Consider the following 17,468-nt stretch of genomic DNA (forward strand, 5'->3'; position numbering starts at 1 on the left):
ACCTTGGGCTTCCGTGTGAACCCAGGCATCTGCACAGCTGCTTGGCCAGCCCCAGGTTGCTCGCCTTGGGCTGCAGCGTGACCACAGGCGTCTGCACAGCTGCTTGTCCACTCCCAGGTTGCTCGCCTTGGGCTGCAGCGTGACCCCAGGCGTCTGCACAGCTGCTTGGCCAGCCCCAGGTTGCTCGCCTTGGACTGCAGTGTGACCCCAGGCGTCTCCACAGCTGCCTGGACAGCCCCAGGTTGCTCACCTTGGGCTTCCGTGTGAACCCAGGCATCTGCACAGCTGCTTGGCCAGCCACAGGTTGCTCGCCTTGGGCTGCAGCGTGACCCCAGGCGTCTGCACAGCTGCTTGGCCAGCCCCAGGTTCCTCGCCTTTGGCTGCAGTGTGACCCCACGCATCTGCAGAGCTTCTTGGCCAGCCCCAGGTTGCTCGCCTTGGGCTGCAGCGTGACACCAGGTGTGTGCACAGCTGCTAGGCCAGCCTCACGTTGCTCGCCGTGGACTGCAGCGTGAGCCCAAGCATCTACACAGCTGCTTTGCCAACCCCAGGTTGCTCGCCTTGGTCTGCAGCGTGACCCCAGGCGTGTGCACAGCTGCTTGGCCAGACCCAAGTTGCTCGCTTTGGGCTGCAGCGTGACCCCAGGCGTCTGCACAGCTGCTTGGCCACTCCCAGGTTGCTCGATTTCGGCTGCAGCGTGACCCCAGGCCTCTGCACAGCTGCTTGGCCAGCCCCAGGTTGCTCGCCTTGGGCTGCAGCGTGATCCCAAGCGTCTGCACAACTGCTTGTCCAGCCCCAGGTTGCTCGCCTTGGGCTGCAGCGTAACCCCAGGCGTCTGCACAGCTGCTTGGCCAGCCCCAAGTTGGTCATCTTGGGCTGCAGCGTGACCCCAGGCGTCTGCACAGCTGCTTTTCCATCCCCGGGTTGCTCGCCTTGGTCTGCATCGTGACCCCAGGCGTCTGCACAGCTGCTTGGCCAGCCCCAAGTCGGTCACCTTGGGCTCCAGTGTGACCACAGGCCTCTGCACAGATGCTTGTCCAGCCCCAGGTTGGTCGCCTTGGGCTTCCGTGTGACCCCAGGCGTCTGCACAGCTGCTTGGCCATCCCCAGGTTGCTCGCCTTGGGCTGCAGCGTGACACCAGGCGTCTGCACAGCTGCTTGGCCAGCCCCAGGTTGCTCGCCTGTGGCTGCAGCGTGACCCCAGGCGTCTGCACAGCTGCTTGGCCAGCCCCAGGTTGCTCGCCTGTGGCTGCAGCGTGACCCCAGGCGTCTGCACAGCTGCTTGGCCAGCCCCAGGTTGATCGCCTTGGGCTGCAGCGTAACCCCAGGCGTCTGCACAGCTGCTTAGCCAGCCCCAAGTTGGTCATCTTGGGCTGCAGCGTGACCCCAGGCGTCTGCACAGCTGCTTGGCCAGCCCCAAGTTGGACATCTTGGGCTGCAGCGTAACCCCAGGCGTCTGCAAAGCTGCTTGGTCAGCCCCAAGTTGCTCGCCTTGGGCTGCAGTGTGACCCCAGGCGTCTGCACAGCTGCTTGGCCAGCCCCAGGTTGCTCACCTTGGGGTCCACCGCGACCCCAGGCGTCTGCACAGCTGCTTGGCCAGCCCCAGGATGCTCGCCTTGGTCTGCAGCGTGACCCCAGGCGTCTGCACAGCTGCTTGGCCTGCCCCAGGTTGCTCGCCTTGGGCTGCAGCGTGACACCAGGCGTCTGCACAACTGCTTGTCCATCCCCAGGTTGCTCGCCTTGGGCTGCAGCATGATCCCAGGCGTCTGCACAGCTGCTTGGCCAGCCCCAGGTTGCTCACCTTGGGGTCCCCCGTGACCCCAGGCGTCTGCACAGCTGCTTGACCAGTCCCAGGTTGGTCGCCTTCGGCTGCAGCGTGACCCCAGGCGTCTGCAAAGCTGCTTGGTCAGCCCCAAGTTGCTCGCCTTGGTCTGCAGCGTGACCCCAGGCGTCTGCACCGCTGCTTGGCCAGCCCCAGGTTGCTCGCCTTGGTCTGCAGCGTCACCCCAGGCGTCTGCACAGCTGCTTGACCAGTGCCACGTTGGTCTGCAGATTACAAGAGAAATAAGGTGCACTGGAAATGCAAGTATTGTGAGCTCTTTTTCTTCTACAAAGAAGTAAGAGTTATTTCAAACAAAGCATTCAGGGATTGCATCTGCCATCCAACCCCCCCGAAAAAGCACGTACCACATCTTCTCCCCCTTCCACCCAAAGAGAGAATTTTTCTAACTAGAGAACCAACCTGCCCCAAATCTGGCATCATCCTTGGGGTTGCTCCTGAATGAAGTCTGTCTCCATGTCTACTTTCCCCAAAAAGCTAAACCATTTTGAAAATTAATTGGGTTTTACTAAGAAAGTCTGTGCTCAAGTCTTTATTACATTCTGTTGGCTTCCAGGAGAGTTAGTTATTGTAAAATAGAGTATTTTAGGTATCTGTATTCTAGGTTAAATACAGGAGCCCAAGTTAGAGGAGCAAACCAAGGACAGGATTTGCAGAAACAAGGCTGTTGCACAGGGCAGACACCCACCAGAAGAGAGAAAATCATGCTCCTGCCTACTTTGTCTGGGTAAAAGCTCTGAAACCTGCTGATACTAGTGACCAAAATGCTGGCTTATGGCGTGGTGGCTCCCGTGATATGGGAGACCCCGTCCAAAGTAGGAGTTGCTGCTGGATCTCATGCCTGCTGGGGACAGTGGCAGTTCAGTTCTTCAGGGCAGACCAACTCTACCTCATAGCAGGTCCCAGCCCTGCATTTTTGGGAGTAAGAAAATTGGATTTTTGCCCACACAGCTGACAAGTCGTGATATTGTAACGACAAGTCATCAGATGCATTAAGCACGACCCAGTGCTCCTTGGGTCCTCGATAACCATCTCAGCTCATGATTCCCACATGCCTCCCCAGTCCAGCGCTTGGCCACCAGATAAGGAGAGACAATTATTATTTGCTTATCAGGGATGGGAAATGGTAGGGTGCAGGGTGGTTTTGCCCACGATTACAGAGGAAGGCTGGGGCAGAGCAGGAAACCCGTCCAACCCACCCCTCTTACACACTCCCGACCTATTTTGCTCGCCTTGGGCTGCAGCGTGACCCCAGTCATCTGCACAGCTGCTTGGCCAGTCCCAGGTTGCTCGCCTTGGGCTGCAGCGTGACCCCAGGCGTCTGCACAGCTGCTTGTCCATCCCCAGGTTGATCGCTTTGGGCTGCAGCGTGACCCCAGGCGTCTGCCCAGCTGCTTGGGCATCCCCAGGTGGCACGCCTTGGGCTGCAGCGTGAGCCCAGGAGCCTGCTCAGCTGCTTGGCCAGGCCCAGGTTGCTCGCCTTGGTCTGCATCGTGACCCCAGGCGACTGCACGGCTGCTTGGCCAGCCCCAGGTTGCTCGCCTTGGGCTGCAGCGTGACCCCACGCATCTGCACAGCTGCTTGGCCAGCCCCAGGTTGCTCGCCTTGGGCTGCAGCGTGACCCCAGGCGTCTGCACAGCTGCTTGGCCACCCCAGATTGCTTGCCTTGAGCTTCCGTGTGACCCCAAGCCTCTGCACAGCTCCTTGGCCAGCCCCAGGTTGCTCGCCTTCGACTCCACAATGACCCCAGGCGGCTGCACAGCTGCTTGGCCAGCCCCAGGTTGCTCGTCTTGGGTTGCAGCCTGATCCCAGGCTTCTGCACAGCTACTTGGCCAGCCCCAGGTTGCTCGCCTTGGGCTGCAGCGTGGCCCCAGGCGTCTGCACAGCTGCTTGGCCAGCCCCAGGTTGCTCGCCTTGGGCTCCACAATGACCCCAGGCGTCTGCACAGCTGCTTGCCCATCCCCCAGGTTGCTCGCCTTGGGCTGCAGCGTGACCCCAGGCGTCTGCACAGCTGCTTGGCCACACCAAGGTTGCTCGCCTTGGGCTGAAGCTTGACCCCAGGCGTCTGCACAGCTGCTTGGCCAGCCCCAGGGTGCTCGCCTTGGTCTGCAGTGTGACCTCAGGCATCTGCACAGCTGCTTGGCCAGTCCCAAGTTGCTCGCTTTGGGCTGCAGCTTGACCCCAGGCGTCTGCACAGCTGCTTGGGCATCCCCAGATTGCTCGCCTTGGGCTGCAGCTTGACCCCAGGCGTCTGCACAGCTGCTTGGCCAGCCCCACGTTGCTCGCCTTGGTCTGCAGCGTGACCCCAGGCATCTGCACAGCTACTTGGCCAGCCCCAAGTTGCTCGCTTTGGGCTGCAGTGTCACCCCAGGCGTCTGCACAGCTGCTTGGCCAGCCCCATGTTGGTCGCCTTGGCCTGCAGCCTGACCCCAGGCATATGCACAGCTGCTTGGCCAGCTCGAAGTTGCTCCCCTTAGGCTCCCGCGTGACCCCAGGCATCTCCACAGCTGCTTTGCCAGCTCGAAGTTGCTCCCCTTGGGCTCCCGCGTGACCCCAGGCATCTGCACAGCTGCTTTGCCAGCACCAATGTGGTCACCTTGGGCTCCCCCCTGACCCCAGGTGTCTGCAGAGCTGCTTGGCCAGCCCCAGGTTGCTCGCCTTGGGCTGCAGCGTGACCCCAGGCGTCTGCACAGCTGCTTGGCCATCCCCAAGTTGCTCGCCTTGGGCTTCAGCGTGACCCCAGGCGTCTGCACAGCTGCTTAGCCAGCCCCAGGTTGCTCGCCTTGGGCTGCAGCGTGACCCCAGGCATCTGCACAGCTGCTTGGCCAGCCCCAGGTTGCTCGCCTTGGGCTGCAGCGTGACCGCAGGCGTCTGCACAGCTGCTTGGCAAGCCCCAGGTTGCTCGCCTTGGGCTGCAGTGTGACCCCAGGCGTCTGCACAGGTGCTTGGCCAGCCCCAGGTTGCTCGCTTTGGGCTGCAGTGTGACCACAGGTGTCTGCACAGCTGCTTGGCCACTCCCAGGTTGCTAGATTTGGGCTGCAGCGTTACCGCAGGCGTCTGCACAGCTGCTTGGCCATCATCAGTTTGCTCACCTTGGTCTGCAGGGTGACCCCAAGCGTCTGCATAGCTCCTTGACCAGCCCCACGTTGCTCGCCTTGGTCTGCAGCGTGACCCCAGGCGTCTGCACAGCTGCTTGGCCAGTCCCAGGTTGCTCGACTTGGTCCGCAGCGTGATCCCAGGCGTCTGCCCAGCTGCTTGGGTATCCCCAGGTTGCTCGACTTGGGCTGCAGTGTGACCCCAGGCGTCTGCACAGCTGCTTGGCCAGCCCCAGGTTTGTCGCCTTGGCCTGCAGCCTGATCCCAGGCATATGCACAGCTGCTTGGCCAGCTCGAAGTTGCTCCCCTTAGGCTCCCGCGTGACCCCAGGCATCTCCACAGCTGCTTTGCCAGCTCGAAGTTGCTCTCCTTGGGCTCCCCCGTGACCCCAGGCGTCTGCACAGCTGCTTTGCCAGCACCAATGTGGTCACCTTGGGCTCCCCCCTGACCCCAGGTGTCTGCAGAGCTGCTTGGCCAGCCCCAGGTTGCTCGCCTTGGGCTGCAGCGTGACCCCAGGCGTATGCACAGATGCCTGGCCAGCCCCAAGTTGCTCGCCTTGGGCTTCAGCGTGACCCCAGGCGTCTGCACAGCTGCTTGGCCAGCCCCAGGTTGCTCGCCTTGGGCTGCAGCGTGACCCCAGGCCTCTGCACAGCTGCTTGGCCAGCCCCAGGTTGCTCGCCTTGGGCTGCAGCGTGACTCCAGGCGTCTGCAGAGCTGCTTGGCCAGTCCCAGGTTGGTCGCCTTTGGCTGCAGTGTGACCCCAGGCATCTGCACAGCTGTTTGGCCAGCCACAAATTAGTCGCCTTGGGCTCGCGCTTGAATCCAGGCCTCTGCATAGCGGCTTGGCCAGCCCCATGTTGCTCGCCTTGGGCTGCAGCGTGACCCCAGGCGTCTGCACAGGTGCTTGGCCAGCCCCAGGTTGCTCGCCTTTGTCTGCAGCGTGACCCCAGGCCTCTGCACAGCTGCTTGGCCAGCCCCAGGGTGCTCGCCTTGGGCTGCAGCGTGACCCCAGGCGTCTGCCCATCTGCTTGGGCATCACCAGGGTGCTCTCTTTGGGCTGCAGCGTGACCCCAGGCGTCTACCCAGATGCTTGGGCATCCCCAGGTTGCTTGCCTTGGGCTGCAGCGTTACCCCAGGCGTCTTCACATCTGCTTGGCAAGCCCCAAGTTACTCGCCTTGGGCTGCAGCTTAACCCCAGGCGTCTGCACTGCTACTTGTCCAGCCCCAGGTTGCTCGCTTTGGGCTGCAGTGTGACCCCAGGCGTCTGCACAGCTGCTTGTCCATCCCCAGGTTGCTCGCCTTGGGCTTCCGTGTGACCCCAGGCGTCTGCACAGCTGCTTGGGTATCCCCAGGTTGCTCGCCTTGGGCTGCAGCGTGACCCCAGGCGTCTGCACAGCTGCTTGCCCATCCCCAGCTTGCTCGCCTTTGTCTGCAGCGTGACCCCAGGCGTCTGCACAGCTGCTTGCCCAGCCCCAGGTTGCTCGCCTTGGGCTGCAGCGTGACACCAGGCATCTGCACAGCTGCTTGACCAGTGCCACGTTGGTCGCATTGGTCTGCAGCGTGACCCCAGACATCTGCACAGCTGCTTAGCCAGTCCTATGTTGCTCGCTTTGGGCTGCAGCGTGACAGCAGGCGTCTTCCCAGCTACTTGTGTATCCCCAGGTTGCTCGCCTTGGGCTGCAGCGTGACCCCAGACGTCTGCACAGCTGCTTGGCCAGCCCCAGGTCCCTCGCTGTGGGCTGCAGCGTGACCCCAGCCGTCTGCACAGCTCCTTGGCCAGCCCCAGGTTACTCGCCTTGGGCTGCAGCGTGACCCCAGGCATCTGCACAGCTGCTTGGCCAACCCCAGGTTCCTCGCCTTGGTCGGTACCGTGACCTCAGGCGTCTGCACAGCTGCTTGGCCAGCCCCAGGTTGCTTGCCCTGGGGTCCCCCGTGACCCCAGGCGTCTGCACAGCTGCTTGGCCAGCCCCAAGTTGCTCGCCTTGGTCTGCAGCGTGACACCAGGCGTATGCACAGCTGCTTGGCCATCCTCAGTTTGCTCGCCTTGGGCTGCAGCGTGTCCCCAGGCTTTTGCACAGCTGCTTGGCCAGTCCCAATTTGGTCGCCTTGGGCTGCAGTGTGACCCCAGGCATATGCACAGTGCTTGGCTATCCCGAGGTTGCTCGCCTTGGGCTGCAGCGTGACCCCAGCCCTCTGCACAGCTGCTTGGCCAGCCCCAGGTTGCTCGTCTTGGGCTGCAGCGTGACCCCAGGCGTCTGCACAGGTGCTTGGCCAGTGCCAAGTTGCTCGCCTTGGGCTGCAGCGTGACCGCAGGCATCTGCACAGCTGCTTGGCCAGCCCCAGGTTGCTCGCCGTGGGCTGCAGCGTGATCCCAGGCGTCTGCACAGCTCCTTGGTCAGCCCCAGGTTCCTCGCCTTTGACTGCAGTGTGACCCCAGCCCTCTGCACAGCTGCTTGGCCAACCGCAAGTTGCTCGCCTTGGCCTGCAGCGTGACCCCAGGCGTCTGCACAGGTGCTTGGCCAGTCCCAAGTTGCTCGCCTTGGTCTGCAGCGTGACCCCAGGTGTTTGCACAGCTGCTTGGCCAGCCCCAAGTTGCTCGCCTTGGGCTGCAGCATGACTCCAGGCGTCTGCACAGCTGCTTGGCCATCCCCAGATTGGTCATCTTGGTCTGCAGCATGACTCCAGGGGTCTGCACAGCTGCATGGCCAGCCCCAGGTTACTCGCCTTGGGCTGCAGCGTGACCCCAGGCGTCTGCACAGCTGCTTGGACTTCCCCCAGGTTTCTCGATTTGGGCTGCAACGTGACCCCAGGCCTCTGCACAGCTGCTTGGCCAGCCCCAGGGTGCTCGCCTTGGGCTGCAGCGTGACCCCAGGCGTCTGCACAGCTGCTTGGCCATCCCCCAGGTTTCTCGCTTTGGGCTGCAGCGTGACCCCAGGCGTCTGCACAGCTGCTTGGTCAGCCCCAGTTTGCTCGCCTTGGACTGCAGCGTGACCCAAGCATCTACACAGCTGCTTGGCCAGCCCCAAGTTGCTTGCCTTGGGCTGCAGCGTGACCCCAGGCGTCTGCACAGCTGCTTGGCCAGCCCCATGTTGCTCGCCTTGGGCTGCAGCGTGACCCCAGGCGTCTGCACAGCTGCTTGGCAAGCCCCAAGTTGCTTGCCTTGGGCTGCAGCGTGACCCCAGGCGTCTGCACAGCTGCTTGGCCAGCACCAGGTTGCTCACCTTGGTCTGCAGCGTGAACCCAGGCGTCTGCACAGCTGCTTGGTCAGCCCCAGGTTGCTCGCCTTGGACTGCAGCGTGACCCAAGCATCTACACAGCTGCTTGGCCAGCCCCAAGTTTCTTGCCTTGGGCTGCAGCGTGACCCCAGGCGTCTGCACAGCTGCTTGGACAGCCCCAGGTTGCTCGCTTTGGGCTGCAGTGTGACCACAGGTGTCTGCACAGCTGCTTGGCCAGCCCCAGGTTGCTCGAATTTGTCTGCAGCGTGACCCCAGGCCTCTGCACAGCTGCTTGGCCACCCCCAGGTTGCTCGCCTTGGGCTGTAGCGTGACCCCAGGCGTCTGCACAGCTGCTTGGACAGCCCCCGGTTGTTCGCCTTGGGCTGCAGCGTGACTACAGGCGTCTGCACAGCTGCTTGGACAGCCCCCGGTTGTTCGCCTTGGGTTGAAGCGTGAACCCAGGCATCTGCACAGCTGCTTGGCCACCCCCAGGTTGCTCGCCTTGGGCTGCATCCTGACCCCAGGCGTCTGCACAGCTGCTTTGCCAACCCCAGGTTGCTCGCCTTGCGCTGCAGCGTGACCCCAGGCATCTGCACAGCTGCTTGGTCAGCCCCACGTTGCTCGCCTTGGGCTTCATCGTGACACCATGCGTCTGCACAGGTGCCTGGCCAGCCCCAGGTTGCTCGCCTTTGGCAGCAGCGTGACCCCAGGCGTGTGTACAGGTGCTTTGCCACCCCCAGGGTGCTCGCCTTGGGCTGCAGCGTGACCCCAGGCCTCTGCACAGCTGCTTGGCCAGCCCTAGGTTGCTCGCCTTGGGCTCCAGCGTGACACCAGGTGTCTGCACAGCTGCTTGGCCTTCCCCAGGGTGCTCGCCTTGGTCTGCAGCGTGACCCCAGGCGTCTGCACAGCTGCTTGGGCCTCCCCAGGTGGCACATCTTGGGCTGCAGCGTGACCGCAGGCATCTGCACAGCTATTTGGCCATCCCCAAGTTGCTCGACTTGGGCTGCAGCGTGACCCCAGGCGTCTGCACAGCTTCTTGGCCAGCCCTAGGTTGCTCGCCTTGGGCTGCAGTGTGACCCCAGGCGTCTGCACAGCTGCTTGGCCAGCCCCAGGTTGCTCGCCTTGTGCTGCAGTGTGACCCCAGGCGTCTGCAAAGCTGCTTGGCCAGCCCCAGGTTGCTCGCCTTGGGCTGCAGCGTGACCCCAGGCGTCTGCACAGGTGCTTGGCCAGCCCCAGGTTGCTCGCCTTTGTCTGCAGCGTGACCCCAGGCCTCTGCACAGCTGCTTGGCCAGCCCCAGGGTGCTCGCCTTGGGCTGCAGCGTGACCCCAGGCGTCTGCCCATCTGCTTGGGCATCACCAGGGTGCTCTCTTTGGGCTGCAGCGTGACCCCAGGCGTCTACCCAGATGCTTGGGCATCCCCAGGTTGCTTGCCTTGGGCTGCAGCGTTACCCCAGGCGTCTTCACATCTGCTTGGCAAGCCCCAAGTTACTCGCCTTGGGCTGCAGCTTAACCCCAGGCGTCTGCACTGCTACTTGTCCAGCCCCAGGTTGCTTGCCTTGGGCTACAGCATGACCCCAGGCGTCTGCACAGCTGCTTGGCCGTCCCGAGGTTGCTCGTCTTGGGCTTCAGCGTGACCCCAGGCGTCTGCACAGCTGCTTGGCCAGCCCCAGGTTGCTCGCTTTGGGCTGCAGAGTGACCACAGGTGTCTGCACAGCTGCTTGGCCCCTCACAGATTGCTTGATTTGGGCTGCAGTGTGACCCCAGGCGTCTGCACAGCTGCTTGTCCATCCCCAGGTTGCTCGCCTTGGGCTTCCGTGTGACCCCAGGCGTCTGCACAGCTGCTTGGGTATCCCCAGGTTGCTCGCCTTGGGCTGCAGCGTGACCCCAGGCGTCTGCACAGCTGCTTGCCCATCCCCAGCTTGCTCGCCTTTGTCTGCAGCGTGACCCCAGGCGTCTGCACAGCTGCTTGCCCAGCCCCAGGTTGCTCGCCTTGGGCTGCAGCGTGACACCAGGCGTCTGCACAGCTGCTTGGACTTCCCCCAGGTTTCTCGATTTGGGCTGCAACGTGACCCCAGGCCTCTGCACAGCTGCTTGGCAAGCCCCAAGTTACTCGCCTTTGTCTGCAGCGTGACCCCAGGCCTCTGCACAGCTGCTTGGCCAGCCCCAGGGTGCTCGCCTTGGGCTGCAGCGTGACCCCAGGCGTCTGCACAGCTGCTTGGCCATCCCCCAGGTTTCTCGCTTTGGGCTGCAGCGTGACCCCAGGCGTCTGCACAGCTGCTTGGTCAGCCCCAGTTTGCTCGCCTTGGACTGCAGCGTGACCCAAGCATCTACACAGCTGCTTGGCCAGCCCCAAGTTGCTTGCCTTGGGCTGCAGCGTGACCCCAGGCGTCTGCACAGCTGCTTGGCCAGCCCCATGTTGCTCGCCTTGGGCTGCAGCGTGACCCCAGGCGTCTGCACAGCTGCTTGGCAAGCCCCAAGTTGCTTGCCTTGGGCTGCAGCGTGACCCCAGGCGTCTGCACAGCTGCTTGGCCAGCACCAGGTTGCTCACCTTGGTCTGCAGCGTGAACCCAGGCGTCTGCACAGCTGCTTGGTCAGCCCCAGGTTGCTCGCCTTGGACTGCAGCGTGACCCAAGCATCTACACAGCTGCTTGGCCAGCCCCAAGTTTCTTGCCTTGGGCTGCAGCGTGACCCCAGGCGTCTGCACAGCTGCTTGGACAGCCCCAGGTTGCTCGCTTTGGGCTGCAGTGTGACCACAGGTGTCTGCACAGCTGCTTGGCCACTCCCAGGTTGCTGGATTTGGGCTGCATCGTGACCCCAGGCGTCTGCACAGCTGCTTGGCCATCCTCAAGTTGCTCACCTTGGGCTGCAGCGTGACCCCAGGCGTCTGCACAGCTGCTTGGCCAGACCCAAGTTGCTCGCCTTGGGCTGCAGCGTGACCCCAGGCGTCTGCACAGCTGCTTGGCCAGCCCCAGGTTGCTCGCCTTGGGCTGCAGCGTGACCCCAGTCATCTGCACAGCTCCTTGGGCATCCCCAAGTTGCTCGCCTTGGGCTGCAGCGTGACCCCAGGCGTCTGCACAGCTCCTTGGGCAGCCCCAGGTTCCTCGCCTTGGGTTCCATCGTGACCCCAGGCGTCTGCACAGCTGCTTGGCCATCCTCAAGTTGCTCACCTTGGGCTGCAGCGTGACCCCAGGCGTCTGCAGAGCTGCTTGGCCAAACCCACGTTGCTCGCCTTGAGCTTCCGTGTGACCCCAGGCGTCTGCACAGCTGCTTGGCCAGCCCGAGGTTGCTCGCCTTGGGCTGCAGCGTGACCCCAGGCGTCTGCACAGCTGCTTGGCCAGCCCCAGGTTGCTCGCCTTGGGCTGCAGCGTGACCCCAGGCGTCTGCACAGCTGCTTGGCCAGCCCGAGGATGCTCGCCTTGGGCTGCAGCGTGACCCCAGGCGTCTGCACAGCTGCTTGGCCAGCCCCAGGTTGCTCGCCTTGGGCTGCAGCGTGACCCCAGGCGTATGATCAGATGCTTGTCCACCCCCAGGTTGCTCGCCTTGGGCTGCAGCGTGACCCCAGGTGTCTGCACAGCGGCTTGGCCAGCCCCTAGTTGTTCACCTTGATCTTCCGCGTGACCCCAGGCATGTGCACAGCTACTTGGCCAGCCACAGGTTGCTCGCCTTGGGCTCCACCATGACCCCAGGTGTCTGCAGAGCTGCTTGGCCAGCCCCAAGTTGCTCACCTTGGGCTCCACCATGACTCCAGGTGTGTGCACAGCTGCTTGGCCAGCTGTACAGGCGTCCCCCAGCATATCCTGGTGCAAGGTCTTGTTCCTCCCCAGGTGCAGGGCTTTGCTCTTGCCCTTGGGGAAGTGCCTGAGGTTCCTGTCAGCCCCTTTCTCCAGCCTGTCAAGGTCCCTCTGCTGGGCAGCACCGCCCTCCGGCGCAGGAGCCTCTCCTCCCAGGTGGCTGCCATCTGCAAGCTGTCTGAGGGTACGCTCTGCCCCATCATCCAGGTCACGGAATGGGAACAGGACCCGCAGAGTGCAGCGCAGGGCCTTGCAGACATGCCCTTTGCTAGCAAGGCTGTGACTTGTCACAGAAGGTTCAGAAATGTAGGGGGAAAAGCCACGTTCTTTCTTTTATGCTCTATAGCGTGCTTCCCCTCTTTCTTCCTGCAAGCTGTGAGAAGCCGTTCAAACTGTCTCATGTTGCATTTGAACGTCACATCTCTGCCTAGCGCTGATGGTATGGGTACCATCGGCTCGGCTCGTCCTCTCGCCCAGAGCGTTAGCTCGTAGGTAGCCTAGATTGTGAGCCAGCAGCTAGCAGATTATCTGCAATAATTGTGCTAACCCCAGTGACAGGAGGCTGCATCTAGCTCTTGAGCCACAGGATGAAACGCAAAGGTGTCTCTTGAACTCCGTTGATCAGCTGTTGATCAGCAGATTGGATTCACCGTGTTCAAACAAGAAAAGGTCCATGAGAAAGGCATATTCTGTCTGGACTGCTACAATGCCTGCTTTAGGAGCTATGAAGAGAACTCATCCATGGCCCTGGCCCTGCCCCCTGCCTTAAAACCAAAAAAGGACTAGAGAAAAAAGAGTCCACTTCTAGAGCCAGCGGGCTTTTACTAGCCAAGCACAGTTCTCTCTATCATTCCCATGCAATGAGCCACTTTGCCTGACATTCTGCCTCTGCTCGCTACCAACAGAAGACTCTTGCTGGAAAAATGACACAAAGAAAAAACTTGCTGGGCCGCCATTTACCTGTGCTGTGCTGTGGAAGATGGAGCCTCCCTCTCTGATGCAGAACTTTCCACCTCCAAGCAAAACCATGGGGAAGCTTTCCTCCATCTCACCCGCTCGCTGGTGCCTCTTCCCCAGGGAAAGTCTTCCCTCTGTCAGCCTGTGGGCATAGCTGGGCACAGGCAATGCAAGCCCCAAGCCTCAGCCGCCGTCCCAGGCCCCCACCCTCCTTTAGCCAAGAGCAAGATCTCAACCTCCCTTTCGGCTAGAGGAGAAGGGTTGTGAACAGGCACGGGGGCACATGGCACCGTCTCTTCCAGAACAGCCACAGGGGCTCACAGCTTCCCGTGCCCTGCAGTGGTGGTTTGCAGGCCCAGCTCCTGGCTGCGCTTGCAGCGAGGCTAGCCATAGCTGCCTTTCAGGGAGGTGATTCGGGTGTCCTCCTTTGTCCCCCCACCATCCCCACAGGCCCAGCAGCATGGAAAGTCACAGGGGGCTGTGTCTGAGCAACCTGCTCCACTGGACTTGTGGCAAAAGTTGTGTCTGCATCCCTGCTCTTGTGCTCTCCCTGCAGGGTCCTGGTGCGTCAGAGAAGCTGTTTTCCCTGGGCATGACCACGGTGGCTATGAAGAGAGTTAAAAACCTGCCCTCTGCAGGCAAACTGCAGGGGCTGAGAGACGTTTCCAAAAGTCTCTTTTGTCAGATACTTTTGTATCCAGCGAGCAACAGTGCGGGGACGCTGCGCTCAAAGAGTCTCTGTGGCGGAGGAGTCTGAGGAGTGGCGGGGGGGAACCCTCCCGTTGAGTCACGAGGTGCAGACAGGACCCCCTCGCTTTCTAAACTCCTTCTCAGAGAGGAGTCCAGGTGCGGCTAGGTGCAGTCCTAGTCTCAGCCTTGGTCAGCGGTTTATTTTCTAAGGACTGTATATGCAGCCATTCACCAGAGTAAAGGCGACAGCGTTCATTTAAACGCGCTGCACCCCCAGTCTAGTCGTGTTGCGTGAACTATCACGGCCACGCTTAAAGAGTCTGCTCGTGTTCAAGAACTACCACGGCTAGATTACTCAAGAGTGCGGTTTATTAGAGCAACAGATACACAGATTCTTTGGATTACCGGTGATAAATTCACTGTCTGCAAAGCACCGAGAGTGTGAGTGACACTGCCCGCTCTGAAGGCGTTAAAGATGATAAAGCGACTCTATAGAGATTTCTGAGTTTCCCGGGGAGGCACTTGGTATAACCAAGTGTTCGACTCTTACCCAAAGGCGTCCCGATGGGGGGGAAGAGAGGCTCAGCCCGTCGACTGATCCCAAACGTCAGAGTGGTACACGATGGGGTCTTCCCTAACACCCTCTTTCTCTTAAACCATTTTATCCTATCTATCACCTTTTGGGTGGAGCTTGAGTGACTCTAGTCATACAGACCTTTGTTTAGGATTGGTGTAAAGTGTTCTCGCTTTGCTTTTACAGGTATAAGCTAGGAAAATGCAGAGCGCAAGCTCAGTGAGGGGTGGTCGCACCTTGGAGGCGGGTAGCTTTTGGGATGGAGGTGTGTTTTGGTATTATAATGATGTTATAATGAGCAAAGTTCACCAAAAGGACAGCATTTTGTCAAAAACGTGGCAGGCTGTTGGGCCAGGGTAGTAAATGTGCAGCTTATCAGTTCCAGGACACCTTTAAGTTCCCACAGAATGGCAGAGCCTGGCCGCGGCATCTCCACACCGCTCCCCCCTCCGAGCAGTACTTCTTAGAGTCAGCACGCCAAGTTCCCCTGGCGTTACCGACATCTAAGGTTGCAGGCCTAGGGAACGTCCATGCAATGGATTCCTTGCATGTCAGCCGCATTCCACCTGGGAAGCTTCTTCAGTGCTCTGCCTTACCTGAAAGTGTGACCAGAAGTTCTAATTTCTAAGTCACCTCAGCAAGTATCCCACAGGGGAGCAGTGCTTGATGCTCTAAGGGGAACTTACCACTTTGGGAAAAGGGATAGAAAAGCACTCTTGTGGGCAGCAAGTCACGCGCACTGGGCTAGGCTGGGACCGGAGAGCCTGGGAGGGTCTCTGGGGTCCCAGCTGCCCTGCAGCGCTGACTCCTGGGGCTGCTGCCTGTTCGTTCCTGCAGTGCTGCCTGCAGCCAGCTGCTGGGGCTGTCCTTGGGAAGGGCACCAGAGCTGAGAAAGGCCCTGGGAGGGGTGGGGGGAGAAGCTCTTCTCCAGAGGTTTGCCAGAAACTCTCCAGAGCGTCCCTTTTCCAGCCCAGGAGATGCTCTGTGTGACAAGGGAAGGTGCCCGTTGCTCCACGGGATGAGGCCCTGCAGGGCTCCCATCAGGGTCCTTTGCACTACCCACCCTCCGGCCGCCACTCCAGGGGCTGGGGCTCTCCTGTCGGTGCCCAGCCCGTGTCTCAGGTACCCAGGGATGTTGAAAACAGGGAAAGACTCATTTCCAGAAGTTGCTTGTATGAAGAGCATGTCCCTTCTCCCTGGGACACAAGGTACGATGCACCTGGAGATTGTGTGTACATAGGCACCAGCCGTGTTTCTCTTTGTGACGGTTTTAATGCTCTTGAAAACAGTGGTGTTGGGTTGTCTTGTGTGGTGTGGTGTGGTGTTGTGCGCTGCGTGCTTCTGAGGAGCTAAGGGACAAAAGGGTAGTAGAATCAATAAAGAAGGGGGGAAAAAAGCAAGCAGGCACGCATGCTTTCTTGTCTCTCTGTCCCCCAGTCCTGGTAGCTCTAGGAAGCTGGGCGGTAAGGATTCCTCTGCACAGCCACAGCTGACCACTGAGCATCCAGCCTGGCTGACACACGGGTGCAATCTCCAGGCGTCCAGCTTAGTGCTGCCATGAGCTTCATGACACCAGAACTGCCAAATTAACACCCCGTTAATGATGCGCTCTGGCACTTCTACAGCAAACGGCAATCGCACAGCTCATGCGGTAACCTGGAGGAAGACTAAGGTCTCCCATTTCTGCTTTGAGACGGAGGCCTTCCAAAAGTTTCCAAAAGCGGACCAGTGGAACTTCTGCTTCTGCTTGCCATGGGAGGAGAGGCTGAGAGAGCTGGCACTCTTCAGCTGGGAGAAGAGAAGCCTGGGGGGGCTGGGGGGGGGTGTTGGGGGGGGTAGGGTGTGGTTTCTCAGCGTGTGTAAAACCCTGCTGAGAAGGAAAGAAGATGAGGGAGCCAGGCTCTTCTCAAGAGCGTGCACTGAGAGGAGCAGAGGAAATGGGCACAAATTAAAACACATGCTATTGCAGCTGCACATGAGAAACCAATCTTTTACTGTTAGGGTGATATATTTTGCTGGCTGCAGTGACCCTGCTTGAGCAGGCGGGCGGGACCAGATGACCTCCAGAGGTCCCGCCCAAACTCAGCCATTCTGGGTGATTCTGTGCCTTCGTCTGACTCCTAAAGCACCTCAACCCGGCCCTGATGCCCGCTGGAAAGGATGCTGGGACAAGGGAGGGTCCCAAACCCCTCCCCGAGGATTCATCACAACACAACGTCTACCTAGCCCAGAACAGCATATGGCAGACACGGTCAGAAGAGAGAAAAGATCCTTTTATTGTGGGCATCAAGGGCGGGAGCCCAGCAGGAGTCACAGCGCTTCAGGCAGTACCAGGAGATCAGCACCTGCAACGACAGAGTCAGAAAGCTCGGCTCAGTCCCTAAAGGCAGGAAGAGGCAGGAGGTTGTTCCCCTTTCTTTGGGGAACACCCTTTACGAGGAATTGCTGATGGCCCCGAGGAGAGAGCTATTGCTGGCAGTGCCTACGGCAGGGCCCTGCCGCCTCCCCGCCACGGGTAATGCCCTCAGAGACGGGTGAGCGTGCAGAGATGCGCAGTGCCCCTGTGCCAGGCAGCAGGGCTCCGTGGGGAGCCCCTGGGGAGCTGCCGTGGAGTTACTGCCAGACCCTGCGCAGCACCCTCCCTCCCCGTCCCCTGCCAGCGAGCTGGAGCAGTGCTCAGCGTTGGGAAGGATGGGCAGCAGAGCCTGGTACGCACCTGGGCTTCTTCACCTTCTGCACCTTCCTGCATCTTTTCGTTGGTCCTTTGCCAAAAGCGGTTTCTCTCTTCCTCCGCTTCTTCTCTGCCTGCCTTTCACTCTCCTCTCCCCAGGCCTCTTTTCTCTTTCTCCTTCTCTTGTTCTTGTCCCGGGGAGAGCCTGCAAACCTTTCCGTCCCACAGTGCTTTTAGATAGGGAAAGCATCGATCCGCTGGAGTCAGTTCTGATTTTGACCAAAGTGAGCTCATCTTACCTTCTTTCCTCTGAAGGGCTCACCAGCTCTTCTGGGCGCTCCTGTGCCGCGCTCTCGGGGCTGGTTGGAGGCAAAGCAGGAGGTGCCTACAACAGCAATGTCAGAGTTAGCAGGTGGCAAGGGACGCCCTGGAGTAGGAAGCGACTCTTTGGCAAATTGCTACCTTAGCTCTCCAGAGGAGATCCCTTTGGCTGCTTTGCATCAGCCTTTTCTTCCAAGGGCCTCACTTTGGGAAACAATGTGCACACGGGTGTGTGACGCTCAGCTACTTTGGGGGGGGCATTCAGCAGGGGGCCTGCGGTCCCCCTCTGGGAAAGAAAGGGCTTGCCCACGTCAT

This window comes from Mycteria americana, chromosome 3, assembly GCF_035582795.1.
Source record: "Mycteria americana isolate JAX WOST 10 ecotype Jacksonville Zoo and Gardens chromosome 3, USCA_MyAme_1.0, whole genome shotgun sequence".
In the NCBI taxonomy this organism is placed as follows: Eukaryota; Metazoa; Chordata; class Aves; order Ciconiiformes; family Ciconiidae; genus Mycteria; species Mycteria americana.